The sequence below is a fragment of the Macrotis lagotis genome, chromosome 3 (assembly GCF_037893015.1).
Source record: "Macrotis lagotis isolate mMagLag1 chromosome 3, bilby.v1.9.chrom.fasta, whole genome shotgun sequence".
Classification (NCBI taxonomy): Eukaryota; Metazoa; Chordata; class Mammalia; order Peramelemorphia; family Peramelidae; genus Macrotis; species Macrotis lagotis.
This window is the reverse complement of record NC_133660.1, coordinates 130,389,531-130,409,829: the sequence shown is the minus strand read 5'-3', so window position 1 is coordinate 130,409,829 and position 20,299 is coordinate 130,389,531. Positions and strand designations below refer to the sequence as shown.

Sequence of the window (20,299 nt, the reverse complement as noted above, 5' to 3'; positions counted from 1 at the left end):
CAGATGTTCCTGCCTCTGTTCTAGAACCTCAGATTCTATGAGTCAAGTTAAAATGAATATTAAGATTAGCTTTGAAGAGGAAAGGAAAACAGAGGGTAACATTGAAGCCCATGGGTTTTGTGTGAAAGGAAGGCACTTGTGTATAGAACACTCACTGAAGAGAGTACCATATAGTGGCTTAGTTTTCTCATTTGCAAAATGCGTGAGCACTATCTACTTCACAAGTTTCTGGAGAGGATAGCAACCTGTTAACCCCAAAGGGCTATCTAAATATACACTGTTAGTGTTCACTTTTTTCTTCTGGACTTTTGCAAGGTATCTGAGCCTCACCTTTGACAAATTTTTGGAAATATCTTGACAAAGTCACTTTAATGTTTGACATTTGATCTGGGGAAAACAATTGTAATGTAAGTAATTTTTACAGCTTCAAAGAAACCTGGGAAAACTGGGATGAATTGATGCAGAGTGAAGAGAGCAGAATCAGGAGAATAATTTGTACTATAATAACGACATTTAAAGACAAACAATTTAATGAAAAGAATCAAAACAGTGGCCAACCATGATTCCAGATAATGATGATGAAGCATGCCTCCTGCTTCTGACAGAGAGATGATAGATTAAATATACAGAATAAGACATGTTTTGGGACATGACTGACGTGGGAATTTTTGTTTGACTATATCTCCTTGTTTCAAGGATGTTTTGTTTTTCCTTTTTTTGTAATCAAAGAGGGATGGGAGAGAAAGAAAACACATGCTTATTAATTGAAAAAAATTAATTTAACAATTATTCATTACTCTAGAATCATAGGTCTTAACAAATTCACTAAAATGAAGATATATAAAGAAGGTACTATTTATTCATCAGAAACTAGCTTTTCTTTATTTCTATTTATTCTGCTACTCTTCCCCACAGTCCCTTCAAAGGCCATGTTCTTCTCTCTCTCTCTCTCTCTCTCTCTCTCTCACACACACACACACACACACACACACACACACACACACACACACACACACTCTTACTCTCTACTCAAGGAATCATGCTTTAGTGACTTGCCCAGCATCCTAGCCCTAGTCAGTGCCAAGGTCTGCACTTCTGTCCTCCTGACTCCAGGGCTGGTGTTGTATTCACTGCATCACCCTACTATCCCCCCCCATTCATCTCCATATTCTCTTTTGGAAGAAGAGCCCAGCAAGTCCGTGTTCCCCAATGACCAAAGGGGGTGGGGTGGGGATGGCATCTCTAGTAAAGAGTTCAGGATGTTGTGCTCCAGCCACAGGCACAGATGCTGAGCTCATGTTCCTGGGAGCAGCAAGCTTGTAACTGAAGCCCACAAGCAGCCTCTATTTCAAGGAGTCATCACAAATCATTCCAAAGCCTCCTCACTGGGGGAGGGAAATAAGAGCCCTGTTTCAAGTTACAGTTGGACCCACCGAGGCTGGGAGTTGCCTCTGAGCTGCAGGTTACCCCTGGCCTCAGCCTGGGGGGGGGGGGGGATTCATGGGGTCTGGCCCATTTCCCACATTTGGGAGGCATTGTTGGCCGGGCTGCGCCTCCGTGGGACCCAGGACATCGCGTTCCTGCCTTCAGCTCCCTCATGGCTCTGGTGCCATTTCATCTCCTGTCCCCCACACTCTGAGCCCCTCGTCTCGGAATGCTCCTCCCTCTTTGTCTCTGTCTCTTGGAATCTCTAGCTCCCTTCCAGACCCAGCTCAAGTGCCATTTCCTCCAAGGTCACTCCCGATTTCCCCGGTTGTTAGTGGCCCCCCAATAAATCGCCTGTTGTATTCGTCTCGAGTTTATTTATCCGTGTATCTTTATCCTCTTCCCTTCCTCCCTCCCTCCCACCATTAGAACATGAGCTTCTTAAGATCCGGGACGTTTACCAAAACAAATAGGTAAGCAGAGCGCGGGGCCAAGCAGGTGCTGGAAACGGACTTGGAAGTCAGCTTTGCCTGGGTTGTTCTTCCTCGGTCCTTACACCTCAGTCCTTACACCCCAGCACCTTGCGACCTGTGACAATGTAGATTGGGCGCTGGACCAACGGTCAGGAAGATCTGAGTTCAAATTCTGTGTAGCTGTCAAGTTCAAAGCCATTCACTTCATCTCTGTCTGCTTCAATTTCCTCATCTGTAAAATGAGGATGATAAGAGAGCACCTTCCTCACAAGATATCTGTGAGGCTAAGATTAGATACTGTTTGTAAAGCACTTTGCATATCTTTAAGTGTTCTATAAATTATTGCATTCTTATATGCTATTCCTCTGTGAAATCCTGTCCAAAGGGGAAAAAAATATGGAAGCAACTTTTCTGATGGACTTATGATAAAGAATGCATCGATTCCAGAATCTGATGGAATCCGAACTCAGACTGAAGTACATTTTTCCTTTTTCCTCCAACTTTATTTTTTGTGAGTTTTTTCTATTTTTATGCGGGTGGGGAGATTCTGTTTACTCTTACAACAAGACTATTTTAGTAATGTGTAAATAGAAAGAAATAAAATTTTAAAAATCCTGTTCAAAATATTTCTGTATATTTTTTACCTGCTTGTTATGTCCCCTAAGAATGCTTATCAATTCTCTTCCTCCTCTTTGTATTGAAATGTTTATTTTTCTTTTGCTGCCTGAGGCTAAAGGATGCTCTGTTTTACAGAAACTAAGTCATTTTGGTTTGTTTTTTTTTACAGGACACTTTCCAGATAAGTTCTGGTAAACTTTACAATGTCAAAGTTGCCTGGTATTATATAGTCAGCTAGGAGGTGTGGTAGAGTTCCAAGCTTGGAGTTAGGAAGAGCTGAGTTCAGATGTGGCCTCAGACACTTACTATCTGAGGAGTGATTGGAGGCAAATCACTTAACCTCTGTCTGCCTCAGTTTCCTCAAATGTTAAATGAAGATAACAATAGCACCAACATCCTGGGGTGGTTATGAGGATCAAATGAGCTAATAATTGTTAACTGCTTAACAATAGTAGCTGATATAACATAAATGTTATATAAATATTAGCTATTATTATTGTTTACTAACTGCTTTACACGTGTTATTCCCATTCAACTTTCATTATTTATTATTATTGTTTATTATAAATGCAAAATAGTCATAAGCAACAAGCCTCTTGCTACCCTCTTGATCTGATCAACAAGAATTTACTTAGTGGGACCAGGGATATGAGGAACTTTTTCCTAGAGGAACTGGGAAATGAGGAACTAGTTCCTAGAAAAATAATAAATGATATTTTAAAAATGTTTTAAGGTTTGCAAAGATTTTCCACAAACAATACTTCATTTGCAGTACTCACAACTACTTCTCCTCAATGAGTAGGGATAGACTGTGAATTCATTTCTGTAGGTGACTAATTTTAATAGTATTTTTCCAATTATATATAATAATAAAAAAGAAATAAATGTTTCCAGAGACATTTTAATAAAAAAAGAAAAATATATTTCTAACTATATTAATAATAAAAAGAAAAATTTTAGCATTCATTTTTACAAAATTTTGAGTTGCAAATTTTTCTCCCTCCTTTTTTAAAACAGTAAGCAATTTGATATGTTATATATGTACAATCATGTAAAATATATTAGTATTAATTGTGAAAGAAGAAACAGACCAAGGGGGGGGGAATCATTAAAAAATAAAGGGAAGTAGGAGACAATTGATGAGAAATATCTACCTCCTAATTTTAGGTAGGTACCTTCTTTCAACTTTGACTCCTGAAGATCATGCAGAGCAAGGGGAGGCTAAGTGATTTACTCAGAGTCACATAATCAGGATGTGTCAGGGAAGGGAACTGAAGCCTCTTCCTGACTCCAACTGTCTAGCCACTAAGCAATTACTAGGAATGTCTCATAAGAGACAAGAAGATGGGGCATTTCTATTTATCTTTTTCTGCCTTGGCTCTTGTGGGGTCTGTGGAGGGTCCATTTCATCCTTCTAAGTTCATTCTATGTACTATTAATGGTCAATTAACCCTTATCTGGTGTTCCTCTTGAATGGGTCCAGACCCCAGGACAGGGAAGATGAGGAGGTTGCTCAAGTCTATAGTGTAGCCAAGAAGAAACTCAGGATGATTAATCTACTTTAATTTTACTGACCTGAGCTCCTAAGCCTTCCCCAAGGGTTGTATTTAGTTGTTCTATTGGAAATCCTGTCATAGAGATCAAAAAGATGATTAAAGGACTATCAACATCTTCCAGTAACTGACATACTCACAGGATGGGCTGTTCTTAAGATCTAAAATTGTTAGGTATTTCATTTTAATCCAATCTCATTTAAAGATGAGGAAACTGAGATGTTGATAATTCTTTGTGTATGTGGTGAGTCATGTGCAGGGAAGAACAGGTGACTGAAGAGGAAGAAGAGGGATATGGAATTTGGCATTCAAAACCCAAGAAAATCTTGTCCTATTTTGCTATTTTGCCTAGGGCTAGACTCTGCCTAATAGCCATCTTCACAAGCAAAGCTATTCATATATCTCATCTCTTTGGTCCCACCTAACTATCCAGATGACAGGTTGTAGATCAGGTATTCTTAATCCCATTTTGCAGATAAGAAACTGGAATTCAAGCTGGTAAAGTGAGACAGAAGCAAGGACTCATCATTGCCTTCTGATTCCAAGTTTAACATTTTTTCCCCTTCTTCTAGAGGGTCCACAGGGGTAGGTTCATTGTGGGAGCTTTGGGTTCTAGGACCAACTGGTTCATCTGTCTGGCTTCTTTAACAAGACAATTTTCATGAGGCCCTCATTTATCCCATCTGCCAAATCTGAAACCAGAGCCTCAAGCTCTCCCTCCCAAGTGTAGAATGAGATATAAGTGGGAGACCTAAGGGGATTACTAAAATAAGTCCTCTTTTTATGATATTTTCTTAAGGTCACAATTGCCTGTCTGAAGATACATCATCTCTTGCTAAGAGATAATTTAAAATGCAGCTCACATTTAAATAGACTTTAAGGTTAGCAAAGTGCATTATCTCATTTGATAGCCCTAGGTAACCAGGCCCTAGGTAACCAGACCCCAGATGACCTCTTAATTAAACTTGATTAAACTAGCCAGACAAATTCCCTGAATAAAAATAAAAAATAAGGATAAGAAAAAAATAAACATAGCTTACATTTATTTATCAATTTAAGACATACAAAAAATAGACCTCCCCCCCTTTTGAACCTAACAATGGCCAAGTCAGGTGGGTGTCAATTTTATCTCAATTTTACAGATAAGGAAACAGGTTCAGAAAGGTTAAATGACTTGCCCAGTGTCACACAGCAATCTGTCACTGGCACACAGTATCAATCCTGCCCTCTAGGAACTTACAGTCTAATGGGGACAAAATATATAAACAAACAGGACAGAACCCTGTGAGATCCCTGGGGTAAGAGGCAGTGATCTGGAAGGGGAATCTGGTAAAGGAAACAGAGAAGCAGTAATCAGATAGGTGGGAGGAGAGCCAGGAGATGGTGGTGACCTGAAAACCTAGAAAAGAGAGTATCAAGGAGGGGAGAGTAATCATAGGTGTCAACTCCAGAGAGTTCAAGGAGAATGAGGATAGAGAAATTTGTTTCAATGGAATGATAAAAATCAGAAGCTAGATTGTAAGGGGTAAAGAAGAGAGTTGGAGGGGAGAAAGTGGAGACTCCTATTGTAGACGACCTTTTTGAGCAATGAAAGAGATATGTTATGATAGTTATGGGGACAGAAGGATCAAGTGAGGGCTTTTAATTTTTTACAGGATGGAGAGATATGGGTCATGTTTGTAGTTAGTAGACTTTGAGCCAGTAATCAGGGAAAGAGTGAAAAATAAATGAAAGAGTGGGGAGGAGAGAAATTGTGATCTTTTGGAGGATATGGAAATAGAATGACATCAGTTGAGCAGGTAGGGGAGTTAGCTTTAGTAGGAAGTAGGGCCATTTCATTATCTGAGACAGGGAGGAAATAGTGGTAGAAGGCCCTTGAGTGATAGATGAGAAAAAGAGATAGATCATGGTGAATAGTTTTGTTATTTTCTGTAAAATCTGAAGCACTGTTCTCAATAGAGAGAGCAAAGAGAGGGAGAGGTTTGAGGAAGGATGAAAAGGTTTGGAAGAGCCACTAAGGAGAGTGGGATAATGAGTTGGTAAGGATCATCTAAGCAGTAGTGAAGGCCCAACTGAGGCTATGTAACATTAATCTGAAGTGGACTCCTTCAGAATGGTGCCTTTTCTCCAACTTTGTTTAGCCGCATCTGTATAGGAGTGAAGGTGAAGATGGTGGGAGTGATCCAAAACTGAGTTAGGTTAGTGACATTCCAGGCAGAAGGAAAAAAAAACTCAGATGTGGAACACTGAAAGATATAGCATCCAGAGCTGGGATTGACTTCAGGAGGCCAGTCTCCTCATTTTACAGATGGGGAAACAGATTGTAAGACAGCTGACATTGGAACTCAGGTCCTCTGACTAATAAATCCATAGTTTTTTACATTGTAGCAGATTAGGGGGAGATAGCAGGTTGAGAGATCATCTTGTTCAAATCCCTTATTTGACAAATAAAGAAACTGGATTTTGAAGGAGTGAAATGATTTGTCCAAGTTCATTGATATAAGTAGAGCACAGATCTGACCTCAGATCCTCTGATCCCAAATTCAAGTATTATTTCCACTAATGTTAGACTGGGGCAAAGAAAGCAGATCACTTTTACCGGAAGGTACTCACTGACACAGGTGGTGGCTGATTGTGAAGGACCTTGAATGACAGACTAAGGAGTGAGAGGCAAATCAGTGTGCCCACCCACTCCAACCTCTCCTAACATTTTTACCGAGTAAAATTAGGTTAAAATGAACTACAATAGGCAGTTACAAGGATAAGGAAAATAAATGACCAAAAGGGCAAGATAATACAGAAAGAGGTAGAGGAATAGAGAAGAAAGGAGGTTATATCTAGGCTACAGCTTTTTATTTTGTCCATGTGGACAATATGAGATTATTAAATGATCACCCCCATTTTATGAATGAGAAAACTGAGATACTAAGAGACTACATATTGCCTGAGGCTACATAGTGGCTCTAAGACAGTCATCTGGTTTACTTTGATGATTGGCAGGGTAGGTAAGTGGCACAGTGGATAGAACCGTAGGTCTGGAGTCAGGAAGACTCATCTTCTTGAGTTCAAATGTAGCCCCAAACACTTCCTTGCTGGGTGATGGTGGGCAAATCACTTCACCCAGTTTGCCTCCATTTCCTCATCTATAAAATGAGCTGGAGAAGGAAAAGACAAGCCACTCCAATTTCTCTACCAAGAAATGTGACCCCCAAATAGGATCACAAAGAGTCAGACATAACTGAAAAATTGAACAAGGGGATCAGCAAGTGTTACTTACTATTTCTTTATGTGTGAAAGTTAGGTACTCTTAATACTCCATTTACCTCCCAAGTGTCTAATCAGTGAGTTGAGGATGGGTTTGAGGGGGTCCAAGATCTGGCCCCTAGTCTCTGTGCCCTAAAAGAGATTTAATGGAATGGAAGGTAGGGGGAGGGCAGGCAGACAAATAAATGCCTTGTACTTTTCTCCCCAAAACCCAATCTGTTTTCCAACACAATCTACTGAATCCCCTAATCAGCCTGCAATCAAGGGAGGGGTAGCTATTACTCATCCTACTCCATCCTCCGACAAAATAAAGGATTGCGAGATTAAGCAACTCCCAAGGTCATGTGGCAGATTAGTGGGGGAGACTGGAATAGGTTCAGATTTCTTATCTTTCCAATTTTGTCTGGTGGCTGTACTTATCCTTTGGAGTGGGTGGGAGGTTGCTGCTACAGCAAGTTATAGTGGTGAGAGAAGGTGGCAAATGAATGCTCATTAACTAATGATTGATTCTTTACCTAACCTATTTAGAGAGGCTCAGGTTCTCAAGCTTTTCAGTTCTCTTTATATTCTTAAAATTTATTGATGACTAACACCTTAAGAACTTTTGTTTGTGTGGATTAAACATATCAATCGATATACATCTTATTAAAATTTAGAAGCCCATATTATTATGAAAATAGTTTTGACCTTTTGGATCACTTAAAAGAACTGTGAGGACCCTCTTGGCTCTCTGAACTGCATTTTGAATCACTTTGCTCTAGAGTTTCCTTGTAACAATTCCTATAGAGTCAATTTTTTTAAAAGGAGTCTTAAAATTTATTAAATCTCCTGCTCCATACACAAGAATATTTCTTATTCTTGTGGGAGTTGGAGTCAGAAAGACTTGAGTTTGAATCCTGCTGAGACTTTTAAGTATATGCTAAATGCCTATTATTATAGGAGGGGAGTTCTGGGAAGAGAGAAATACTGTGATCTTTTGTGTTGGGAACACGTCTTGTGGTTTTTTTCCCTATACTGTTAAAATACTGTACTAATCGTATATTGGCTTGGTGGATGGCCATATGTCTGATCTTGGTCAGGAGTATGGGGGTGCTAATGGACACTGAGCATGCTCAATGAGCAACAAACCCAACTCCTGAGTAGTACTAAAGAAGGATGCTCATGTGTAGTCACACCAGGTGTTAACAGAGTCATGCCCTTGGAATATGCCAATAGACTTTACCTCTGCTATACCAGGTGTGGGCCATTTCTTAAACACTCTCCCTATTCTGCCCACCATGGAAATGTAATCTTTATCTGCTTCAATTTCCTCACCTGGAAAATGGAAATATTAACTCTGCTTCCCAGGATTGTTGTGAGAATCAAATGAGAGAATATTTGTAAAGCACTTTGCAAAGATTAGTGTCATATAAATGCTTGCTACTATTGTTCTGCAGTTGCTACCCTGTATCCCCAGCTTGCTAGAGAATGGATGCTTTTCACAAATATGAGCCTGTAAGCTTGGCCAGCTTGTGATGGGTAGTGGAAGGCAGGAAATTGCAAAGGAATGGGATCTTTTTTTCCTTTTTTTCAGATATTTTTGATGCAACAGAACAGAACAAGTTCTAAAAGAGAAAAAAAAGCTCATAGTGATAAAAGGTTTGTAAAGAACATTTTATGCATTATATCATTAGAGCCTCAGAGCAATTGTGAGATAAGTGATCATATTATTTCTGTTTTATGGATGAGGTAAGTGAGGCTCAGAGAGTTTGTGATTTGCCCAGGATCACCTAAGTAATGAGTATGTGAGCCAGGATTCACACTCTTATCTTTCTGCCTCTAACTCCAATATTTTGTCTACGATGACACTCTGTCTACAACTCCATGAATGAAATCTGTACCTTATTATGTACATCAATAGGAAGTAGCATAGTTTCCAGTGAATTAAACCAACTCATTGTACTAACAAGTGAATTCTAGAACCAGAGAATCCCAGCAAATATAGGAATCCTCTCCACAACATCTCTGATAAACAGTCATCTGTCTTAAGAACTATAGAAACATAGGAAGAGAAGGGGGTGGAAATTCACTGTCAGCCACAGGCAAAGAGTGTAGGAATTCATCGGGATCTGTGCAAAAGAGAGGAATATAAGTAATAAGCTTGGATGAAGGAGGGCAGTTGGGATGATGTCTTGGATAGGAACACCAGGTATTCTTTCTTGATCTAGTAGGTACATAAGCCAATTCTGTACTCTTTTTTAAGTTGTGTACATTAATCAGACTAATGCACTTTTTTGGAGTTTCATTCTGGTAGATGGTGGTTGTGGTGGTGGTGGTGGGCCTTTGCTTTAAAAGAAGACCAGTAATTTCATGGTGATATTTTGACTTGCTCATAAATTGAATTTAAATAAGGCAGAATTGCACAAAGTCAGCTTGATTCTTTCTTCCTGAGTCATCAAAGTTCAGTGACAGAAAAAATGTTAGAATGACTGGCAATAGTCAGGGATACAGTGGATGACCTCAGTATCTTCAAAGTCAACTACACTAAGCCCTCCAAAGCACCTGCTTCGGCTGCCTTCAGGGTTATTGGAACAAATTGTTTTCATGTGTCCATTCCAAGTGGTAGAGGGAGGAATCTTCACATGCTTGAGGCAGACATTCCCCTAATTCATCAATGGGCTCGAGGTCTCTTGGTTAACCCATCTGCTGTGATAGTTTCTTGGAGCTACAAGTGAGACCAAATGAGGATGAGCAGCCCAGAAAGAGCTCAAAAGCTACACTGGATGTATTAGTCCTCCCCAAACATGTCATAAAACCCCTGTGTATGTGGGTAAGTGGATAGTAGGTAAAACCCTGAAAAGCCTACAGTGATTCAAAGTTTTCTTCTTAGAGGTTTTGTCTTCTTAGTAGTATTGTGTGTGACCATTCAATCATTCAATAGACCCATGTAACAGGAGCAAAGCGTACTAGCTATACTCATAATAGTCCTTGCCTTCAAGGAGTTTCCATTCCACTGGGGAGAGGGGGGAAGAATGATAACATATACACAAATAATTAAATGGACAATATATAAAAAGTAAAATACAAAATGATATGGGAGGGAGGTTGAAAAACTGGGGATGGGAATCAGAAAGGTGATTGAGCTGAGCCTTGAAGGAGGCTAGGAAAGGATTTTGAGATCAGGAGGGGTAGCATTCCACACAAGTGAGACAATTTATGCAAAGGCACTGAGCTAGGAAAAGAGCTAATCAAAAGCTTATGGGATGCATCTGGGTTTCCTTGGGGAGTGGTGGGAGATCATGTGTGGTCTATTGGACAAGTCTTGTATTGCTTGAGAGCTAAGAAACTGAGAACATCCAAGAAGGAATTTTACACAGATATTTTTTTTCTCAGAGTTGTGTAGTATATCCTTTGGAGTGAATATAATCTCCCACTGAGACAACTAACTATCCAGAAGTTAGTATTAATGGAGTCTCCTCTTTTCCTACAAACCCTGGAAGGTTCTTGGAGGTGGTGAGCAGAGTAGGGGAGCAGTTTCTAGAAACGAATTTATGCTAGCAAGAATCAGGATAAAAGCTGACATTTATCTAGCACTTTAAGATTTCCCAAGTACTTTATGTTTATTATCACATTTGGCACTCCCAGCAATCCTGAGGTTAGGATTGTAGGTATGATGAAACTGAGGTTTAGGCAGGTAGAGAGTTCTCTCCAACTGGAGATCTTTAAGCAAAGGGTGGATGACTATTTGTTGGGTATGATGAAAGAGGGATTCTTGTTCAGATCTGGGTTGAATTCAGCCTTGGTGATACTTTCCAACTTAGAGATTCTGTGATCACATGGTCTTGTGACTTTTCTAGGGTCATATAGCTACTACAGAGCCTCAAAGAGAGAGTTCAAGCTCAGACCTTTTGTGAAGCAAGTTCAGGGCTCTTATCTTAGCTGAAAAGAGAAGCTCCTGCAGGAATCTGTGACAGCTCCTCCCATCTATGGGACTCCAGCTCTTGCCAGATTCTACTTCACAGTGCTCCTGACTGTTTCCCAAAGTCAGAGGAGGAAACATTGACTCTACCTGGTTCACTGTGAGTTGACTTTTTAAGATGGAGTCTTGTACCTTTTTGACTGATCAAACCTAGCTAACGTTTCTATTGGGAGACAAATCTTGGTTGATCAACTGGGACTTGACTCTACTGCTAATAGAGCAGGAAAGTTCAGACTAATTTCAAACTCCAAACTGAGGTCTCAACAATTCTCTGGGTAGACACAGAGAAGGAGGGATTCCTATGGTAACTTGTGCTTGCAATGACACTCAGCACCAGGGGGCCATCCTCATTCCAAGTTAAGAATGTGCATAAGACATTGACTTTAGGTTGGATCTCTGATGTCTCAGAGATAGGGGCAGCTAGGAAGTGAAGTAGATAGAGGGCCAGACCTGGAGTCATCTTCCTGATGATCCTGGGCAAGTCACTTAAACCTTTTTGCCTCAGTTTTGTCATCTGGAAAATGAACTGGAGAAGGAAATGGCAAAATACTCTAGTATCTGTGCCCAGAAAGCTCAAAATGAGGTCACAAAAAGTCAAAGATGACTGAATAACAAACAACATCTCTGAGACGCAGCAGGTGTCTATCCTGACATGGGAATGGAATATTCTGGAAGGATTCTGAACAATCTAGCAGACCCTGTTCTTTTTACAGAAGTAGAACCTGATAGCAAGAGAAACTGATACTCAGCTGACCCACCCCTTGCTGGAGATCAGGTCTGGCTAGATTATAGCTCCTTCTGAGTATATAACACAGTTAGAGTTGTTCAGGGGAGGTGAATCTTAGCAACAAGAAATTCAGTTTGGGCTCTTCACTATATAGTAAGTAGTTCAACCTGTTCTACCTCTTCAGTTATTTGCAGGAGAGGGCTGGTAAATGTTTATCAACTGACTCTGAAAACAATGTACATACAAAGCATTTTAAAATTTAACTATTATTAACATTTTATCCTTTCTAGACAATCAACAAAACAGAAAGCAAATCCTAATTTAAAGAATTTGTTGATTTCTGAAGGATAAAAGTTCATTTCAAAATCTAAACAATTAGTTCTCTGGAGCCAGACAGTTCTAGCTCACTGGTAACTTATGAATTATGCCTAACCAGGGACTGAAATGTTCAGATTGTATTTTCTGCCTTTTACTTCAGAATTTCTACAACAACAGCAGAGCAACCAGCTAACCCTGGTTCACATTGTGTCACAGGTGGATAGGGAGACCCTACTTGTAAATGACAGAAAAGTCACTAGTTTGAATTGACAGTAGAAAAAGGATATGATCCTGTGAACCTGACATGGGAGAAGATGGATGGTCTCTGTTATGTGGTAGATAAAGCTCTGGAAATGTAATTATGAAGGGCTGAGTTCAAATGTTGCCTCAGACACTTTATTGGTTGTGGGATCCTGGGCAAGTCATTTCATCTTCAATTTTCATTTCCTTATCTGTAAAATGAAGAATTTGAATTTCTCCAAACTCTAAATCTGTACCTAGTTCTTAGTCAGATCCTTGGAAAAATCCTTTACCATCTTTCCTTGGGGAACATGTTGGAGAGAGGTCTTTGTATGTTCTGGGAGGAGGGATAATATTAGCCACAAGCATGGGTCAGAACCAGGAAAGAGTGCTCCAGAAGGAGATTTGAGCTTTGTTGACATATATTCTACTGATTTAGTCTCTGAGTCTTCAGAGGTGATCCATCTCAACTGAACTCGATCGCTATGACAAATGGCTCAGTAGTGGGCATCTTCATGACAGACTGGGATATTCACCACTTTAAAGGGATTATTTTAGACACTGAATATTCCTCTGTCTTTCTCTATTTCCTTCTCTCCCTTATTCCCTCCCTTGCTCTTCTCTTCCCCTCAACTTCTTTTTCTTCTTTTCCACCTCTCCTCTTTTCTCCCCCTCCCTGTCCCTTCCCTTAGTGAGTTCATTATGAATCCTCTCAAAGTGAAAAAAAAAAGAAATTAAATTTGTTCAGTTTACCTCATCATAGAAGATGAGCTGACAAAGCCCTATTAGATCACTGATTCTAACTTACAGGCAGAAAAAAAAGTCCAGGTCCATGACAAAAAAATGAGGAAATTGATCTGAGTTTGAGAGCCAAGGAAAAAGAAAGCAATTAGGTCATCGTAGAAAATGAAGGTTGTCAGCCAGTTTGCTGAGCAGAATGAAGCCTCTGATTCTGTCCTTTGCTGCTAGGTGGCCTAGTGGAGCTATGAAGACCTTGAACTAGGTCTTCATAACTCCATGTGGCCTCAGCTCAGGCCCTTAAACTCTGTCTGCCTCAGTTTTCTCAACTATAAAAGACCTGGGCTCAAATGTAGCCTCAGCCTTTACTGTGTCTTCCTGGGTAAGTCACTTAATCTTTGTCTGCCTCAATTTCCTCAACTGTAAAAGGGAATAATAATAGTACCTATCTCTCAGGGTTGTTTTGGAGATCAAATGAGATATTTGTAAAGCATAAATATAGTATCTGGCACAAATAGTTGCTTAATAAATACTCATTCCTTCCACCTTCTTTTATATTGTCAGTTTTCTACTCTAAGAGTGAAGAGCCCTGGGCTAAGAATAGGGACTTCTGTTTTAGAATCTGTGACCATAAGGAAGACAGTTCATTTCTCTGGATTCTTGGTTTTATCCTCTTAAAAATGAGTGGATTAGATTAGATGATGTCTAAGCGATCATCTATGGATCTATTCATAAATGAGAGACTTGGGAAGGAAGAGGAAACTAGGGAAAGAATGCTAGAATCACAGGCAGAAGACCTGAGTTAGAAGCTTGGTTCTGATACAAACTATCTGTGAGAACTTGAGCAAGATAGAACCTCTCAGGTTTTGAGTTTCCTTGTTTGTAAAATAAAGAGATCAAATTAGAGAGGTTTAAGGACCTTTCCCATTCTAAACATTATGATTTTCCTAGTTAACTGACAGCTTTTTATTTTTTAAAAATTTCCCTCCAATTACATGTAAAAACCATTTTTTAACATTCATTTCTTAAAACTTTGAGTTCCAAATTCTTTTCCTTCCTCCCTTATCTCCCCACTCCCTGAGACAGTAAGCAATTTGATATAGATTCTATATATGTAGTTATGTAAAATATATTTCCATATTAGTCATGCTATAAAAGAAGATGTGGATCAAAAAGAAGAAAAAGTAAAAAAAAGCATGCTTCGATATGCATTTGAACTCCATCTGTTTTTTCTCTTGAGGTAGATGACATTTTTCATCATAAGTACTTTGGAATTGTCTTGCATCATCGTATTTCTGAGAATAGCTAAGTCATTCACAGCTGATCATCTTACAATATTGCTTTTACTGAATACACTTTTATCCTGGTTCTGCTCATTCCATACTGCATCAGTTCATGTAAGCCTTTCCAGGTTGTTCTGAGACCATCTTACTTGACATTTCTTACAGTATTCCATGACAGCATTGCCCAACTGAAACTGGTCAGTTGGGTCCCCAATGAGGCAGCTACTACTATTCACAGATCGTTGTTTGTCCTTTGTTTTCTAAGAGGACCAAAGGCATCAGAAAGATGATGACTTGAATTGCAAATGAATTGGATTTAAATGAGGCAGGGCTGTGCTCCTTTGTTCCCTTCCTCTCCTCCTTTCCCTCTTCTTTGTCCATGTAGGGAACCATACTCTTACCTATCTGTGAGTGCTCTTCCCAAAGGAATAAATTTTCGATACCTTAAACCTAATATTTTGGGACTTATGGGCTAGATTTTTTTCCTCTTCTCCATTTATTTATTCTACCATTAAAAAAAAAAACCAGGAACAATTAGCTCTTTTACTCCATATAGTTTCATTTATGATTTTTTGAAATACAGCACTGGAAAACTAGGCTTGATAAAACCCAGTTGGAGTTACCAGACCATACCTTAAGCCCAAATCACTCTGACTCTCACTCATTGGCCAGACTTTGCTTGGTCATTTGTGAATGACTCAGAGTTAGTGTAAGTAGCAATTGTTTCTGTTCTGGTCAGAAACCCTGAGCATCTTCCCCTCCCAGATTGATCCCCACCCCCTTTTTTTTCCTTGAACTGGTAAGAGAGACCATTTTTTTGGGCCTCATCTGTTGCCTATTCATAACACTGAATGTGTGTTGCCTCAGACAAAATGAAACCTGGGAAAGACTTTAGCTTAAAAAGGCCAAGGTTTCCCACTATATTGGAGCCATCTCTGGGCATCCTGAACTCAAACAACTCCAGAGGAAAGAGTAAGGCTGAAGACTTTGCATAGCCTCCCTCACTTAAATCCAATTCATTTGCAAGTCATGTCATCACCTTCCTGAAGTCATGGTTCTCTTAAAGAACAAAGGACAAATAACAAACATTCCATTCCAACAAATAATAATATACAATGACTCTGTGGGTCATTTTCCCATTAATGGTTATGCTCTCAATTTCCAATTCTTTGGCAGATTTTTCAAACTTGTGTCTGATAAGGAAGAGAGAACCCAGAGGAGGCATCTTCAGATTGGTTCTTCCATCTTTCCCTACATCTTAGTTTGACTTTAGATTAAGGTGCTCATCACCTTTCCAATCCATGCCCTCAGCGGCTAAAGCACAGGACTCTTTTTACCACATTGACTTCAGACTTTGGACTTTCCCACATTGGACTCTCATTCCAACTTCTCATTTCCCACATTATTTCACATTGCTCTTATCAGTCTACATTTCATCCAGAATAGTCTACTTTCTATCTCTCATCCACAATACTCTGTCTCTGACATTTGTACCATTGTACAGGCTTAACAGGGTTTAAATACTCTCCTTCTTCCTTCCTCATCTTTCTTAGGGTTCCTAATTCTGCTCAAGTGCCATCTTCTATGTGAACCCTTTTTTTTGATACCTGCCATCCACTTCTAGTTAGCATTTCTTTACTTTGGAAATTATTTTCTATTAACTTTAGATTTTTATTTTGTCTTTGTATATGCAATTTTCTTCCAGAAGACTGTGTAATTTTGGGTAACAAATGGAAACTCCTTGAAGACAGATACCAGGGTCTAGAACTTAATAAATAACTGTTTTTTGAAATGAGTCAATATACCAGACTCAATCCAAGTTCCAAGACCATTTGGGAAGGCTACTGAGAAAGCTACTTTCTGAAACTAGGTAGACAAGTTAATTTATTTACTCACAGGCCCTTCTGAATTATTGTTTTATTATCTACTAATAAAGCATCAGAGGAGACTCCTGTCACGGAAGGGGCATTTAAAGATGAATTGAATTATCCCTAGGGCAATCTAATGTTTGCCTGGACATCACCAGTGGAGTACTGGTCAATGTTTAGCAGCTAGCTCTCTGAAAAAATTATATGTACACGAGTTTATAATAAATTTTAGTGACATAAAGAATATATAGCACACAATTTGCTAATAATAAATTCTACAGTATTCCTTCTTGTAAATGCCATATACTTAATTGATTCTCACAAAATGCTTTACTTTATATTTGCCTAACATATCTAAAGTTAACCTATGGTTGCAATTCAGTTATGATTATTTTTTATTTTTTTAGCTTTTGCAAGGCAATAGGGTTAAGTGGCTTGCCCAGGGCCACACAGCTAGGTAATTATTAAGCGTCTGAGACTGGATTTGAACCCAGGTACTCCTGACTCCAGGGCTGGTGCTCTATCCATTGCACCACCTAGCTGCCCCTCAATTATGCTTTGACAAATAGAGATGCATTTTGATTTCCTGACTCTTTCCCCCGCAAAAAATTATTATCATTAAATCCAATGTGTGATCTACAATTAAACTTTTTCACTTTCTTACAAATTATGTTAATTAAACTGAAACCTCCCTCCACTTTAACACACCTAATTTCCTAGTGTTAGCTATCTTTTTAGGGTTTTGTATAGTTGTTAAGATTTGGAAACTTGTTTGGTCTACATTAGTATCCACATTATCCCCCCAAATTATTCAAATGTTACTATTTCCTTTCCCCAGATATCTGTGGAGAGTTCTTTATATGACCAAGTAGATGATTCTAAAAAAAAAAATCAAAATAATTAAAAATGCTTTCATCTCTAATCCTGTCAATGTAAGATACAAGTTCAGATGTTGAAATATATTTTCTAGTAATATCCTCCTAGAAAGGCATTAAATTTATTATTTTTATTAAAAGAAGTGTCTTTAAATTTATCTGAAAATCAAACCTTCAACTTAAGATTCATACTTTCCAGTTCCAATCTTTTCTCAAAGAGCTTATGGTGTGTTTGATTAATTTTTGTACTTTCTCATTATTAGTTGATCTTGACTACATTGCAATTGAAAATGATGGAGATTCTTCAAGAATATCAATCATTAAAGCAAGGTCTTGCAAGAAATTAATCTTGTTAATCTTTTTGCTAAAACAGCAAAAAGCAATAGTGCACTGAGCATAATTTTGGGAGGGAGGGGTATGGAGAGGCCTCCTCCTACCTTAGACAAGTAGGCTGTTCAGTGAAGTGCTGGTCCTGGCTCATATTGCTTCATGAGAGCCTGTAAATTTAAACAAAGCCATTATCAAAAAATCAAATAAATAAATTAGATTAAAAGTAAAATTGATAAACAACTGAAAGTCCTCACTTCCTAGTTATTTCATTCCATTTTATTATTATTTGCTTGCTCGCTGCATTCAACCAATTATAATAACTTTAAATGCAAGTTCTTTGGCCTCAACTTCTGACTTGTTTTGAGTTTTATTAGAATGGTGATAAATTTCAAAAAAAATATTTTAAAATGATTAATTTGTTTTAGTTCAGATGTTTAATTGGCAAGTGATAATTACAATCAGTGATTTAAATGTCCAGTGACTTTTTTTTTGCAAGGCAATGGGGTTAAGTGACTTGCCCAAGGTCACACAGCTAGGTAATTATTAAGTGTCTGAGACCGAATTTGACCCCAGGTACTCCTGACCCCAGGGCCAGTGCTTTATCCACTGTGCCACCTTAGCCGCCCATGTCCAGTGACTTTTGAAAACTTTTCTCAGAATGGTAGAATTGCTCCAGATTTGTTCACAGAATTGTATTAGTACTAGTACAAAATGCAATTAAGCTCACTTTTAAATATTCATTAATTTAAAAATAATTTAAAATTTGTCCACAATAAAAGTGAACAATTTCTATTAAAAATACACTCTGAAATAATCAACAGTAATTCTTTTAAAGCAGCAAGTAATATTACCTGTGTGGGTTATACAGCTTACTGGAAAAAAACCAAAATAGTGGGTTTTCCTTCAAAATAGTGAATGCCTCACCAATCAAGATAGGGATTTTATATTCTTTTTTATAAGTCTAAATATTTTTATATGAATATGTTTTGATATTTTTGTTGTGGTCTTACATATATAAATAATTGCCTATATCAACTTCCTTTTTTTTTTTAAGGGCAGTTAGATGATGCAGAAGATAGAGAGCTGGGTCTGGAGTCAGGAAGACTCCTCTACTTGGGGAATTTGGTCTCAGACACTTATTAGTTGTGTAAGTCTGGGCAAGCAGAATGTCTGCCAAGAAAACCCCAAACGGGGTTTTCAAAGAGTTGGAAACTCCTTAACAACAATAACAACTCTATTTTTCTCTTGTTATCCTTTTGCCCCTTCAATATCAGTTAAAGACCCATTTTTTTTTTAAAGTATTTTCAAATTTATTTTAAAAACTGTTCATTCCACTCTTCTCTTCATATTAAATTTTGTTATGTCCAATATATGTATATATGCATATATACATACACATGTGATTCTGGGTTATCTATTCAAATATGTTTCAAATTGAACAATTTACCTTCTACTTGGTTTTTCCTGCATGAAACTAGATCAAAAAATTTTGAGTGATTATGTCTGTTTTCTTTTTTCCACTTTAATTATTTATTTACTTTGGATTTTACAATTTTTCCCCTAATTTTGCTTTCCCCACCTCAGAAGGCAGTCTGTTAGTCTTTACATTGTTTTCATGGTATACATTGATCTCAGTTGAATGTGATGAGAGAGAAATCATATCCTTAAGGAAGAAAAATAAAGTATAAGAGACAGCAAAATTATATAATATAACTTTTTAAAAAAATTAAAGATAATAGTCTTTAGTCTTTGTTAAAATTCTACAATTCTTTCTCTGGATACAGATGGTATTCTCCATTGAAGATACCCCAAAATTCTGCCTGATTGTTGCACTGAAGGAATGAACAAGTCCATTAAGGTCGATCATCACCCTCATGTTGTTGTTGTTAGGGTGTACTATGTTCTTCTGATTCTGCTCATTTCACCCAGCATCAGTTCATGCACAAATCCTTCCAGGTTTCCCTGAATTCCCATCCCTCCTGGTTTCGCAGTTTATTAAGCCATTCCCCACAAACAGAGCTGCTATGAATATTTTTGTACAAGTGATGTTTTTACCTTTTTCATAATCTCTTCAGGGTAAAGACCCAGTAGTGGTATTGCTGGGTCAAAGGGTATGCACATTTTTCTTGCCCCTTGGGCATAATTCCAAGTTGCTCTCCAGAAGGGTTGGATGAGTTAATAGCTCCACCAACAGTGTAATAGTGTCCCAGATTTCCCACATCCCTTCCAACATTGATCATTGTCTTTTCTGGTCATATTGGCCAGTCTGAGAAGGGCCTATTATGTTTTCTAAATTGTAGATAGTATTGAAAACTTATGGTAGCATTAATATTCTTATTACTTAGTTTATGCACTAAATTGGAAATTAAGTCATTAACTGACTTTTAAAAAACAAATCTTGAATTTTAAAATGAGCTATAGGGGCGGCTAGGTGGCAGAGTGGATGGAATATCAGCCCTGGAATAAGGAGTACCTGAGTTCAAATCCGGCCTCAGACATTTAATAATTACCTAGTTGGGTGGCCTTGGGCAAGTCACTTAACCTCATTGCCTAGCAAAAACAAACAAAAAAATAAAATTAAAAAAATAAAATGAGCTATAGCAACACTTTCTTAATTTTTTTAATAAAG

At 38.3% G+C, this 20,299-nt stretch overlaps 1 long non-coding RNA gene across 3 annotated transcripts in view; it reads right to left on the bottom strand.

Annotated features, from left to right (window-relative positions):
• Positions 1–1,850: 1,850 nt before the first annotated feature.
• Positions 1,851–20,299, bottom strand: part of LOC141517854 (uncharacterized) — a 52,303-nt gene continuing 33,854 nt past the window's right edge. For 2 of the 3 annotated variants that reach the window (XR_012477011.1, XR_012477012.1), the window contains 2 exons: positions 17,778–17,837; positions 1,851–2,130 (listed from right to left, as the gene is read on the bottom strand). This is a non-coding gene — a long non-coding RNA (uncharacterized LOC141517854). Of the gene's footprint in view, positions 2,131–4,091; positions 4,145–17,777; positions 17,838–20,299 lie in introns of all 3 variants that reach the window. The other variant, XR_012477013.1, reaches the window with a different exon arrangement.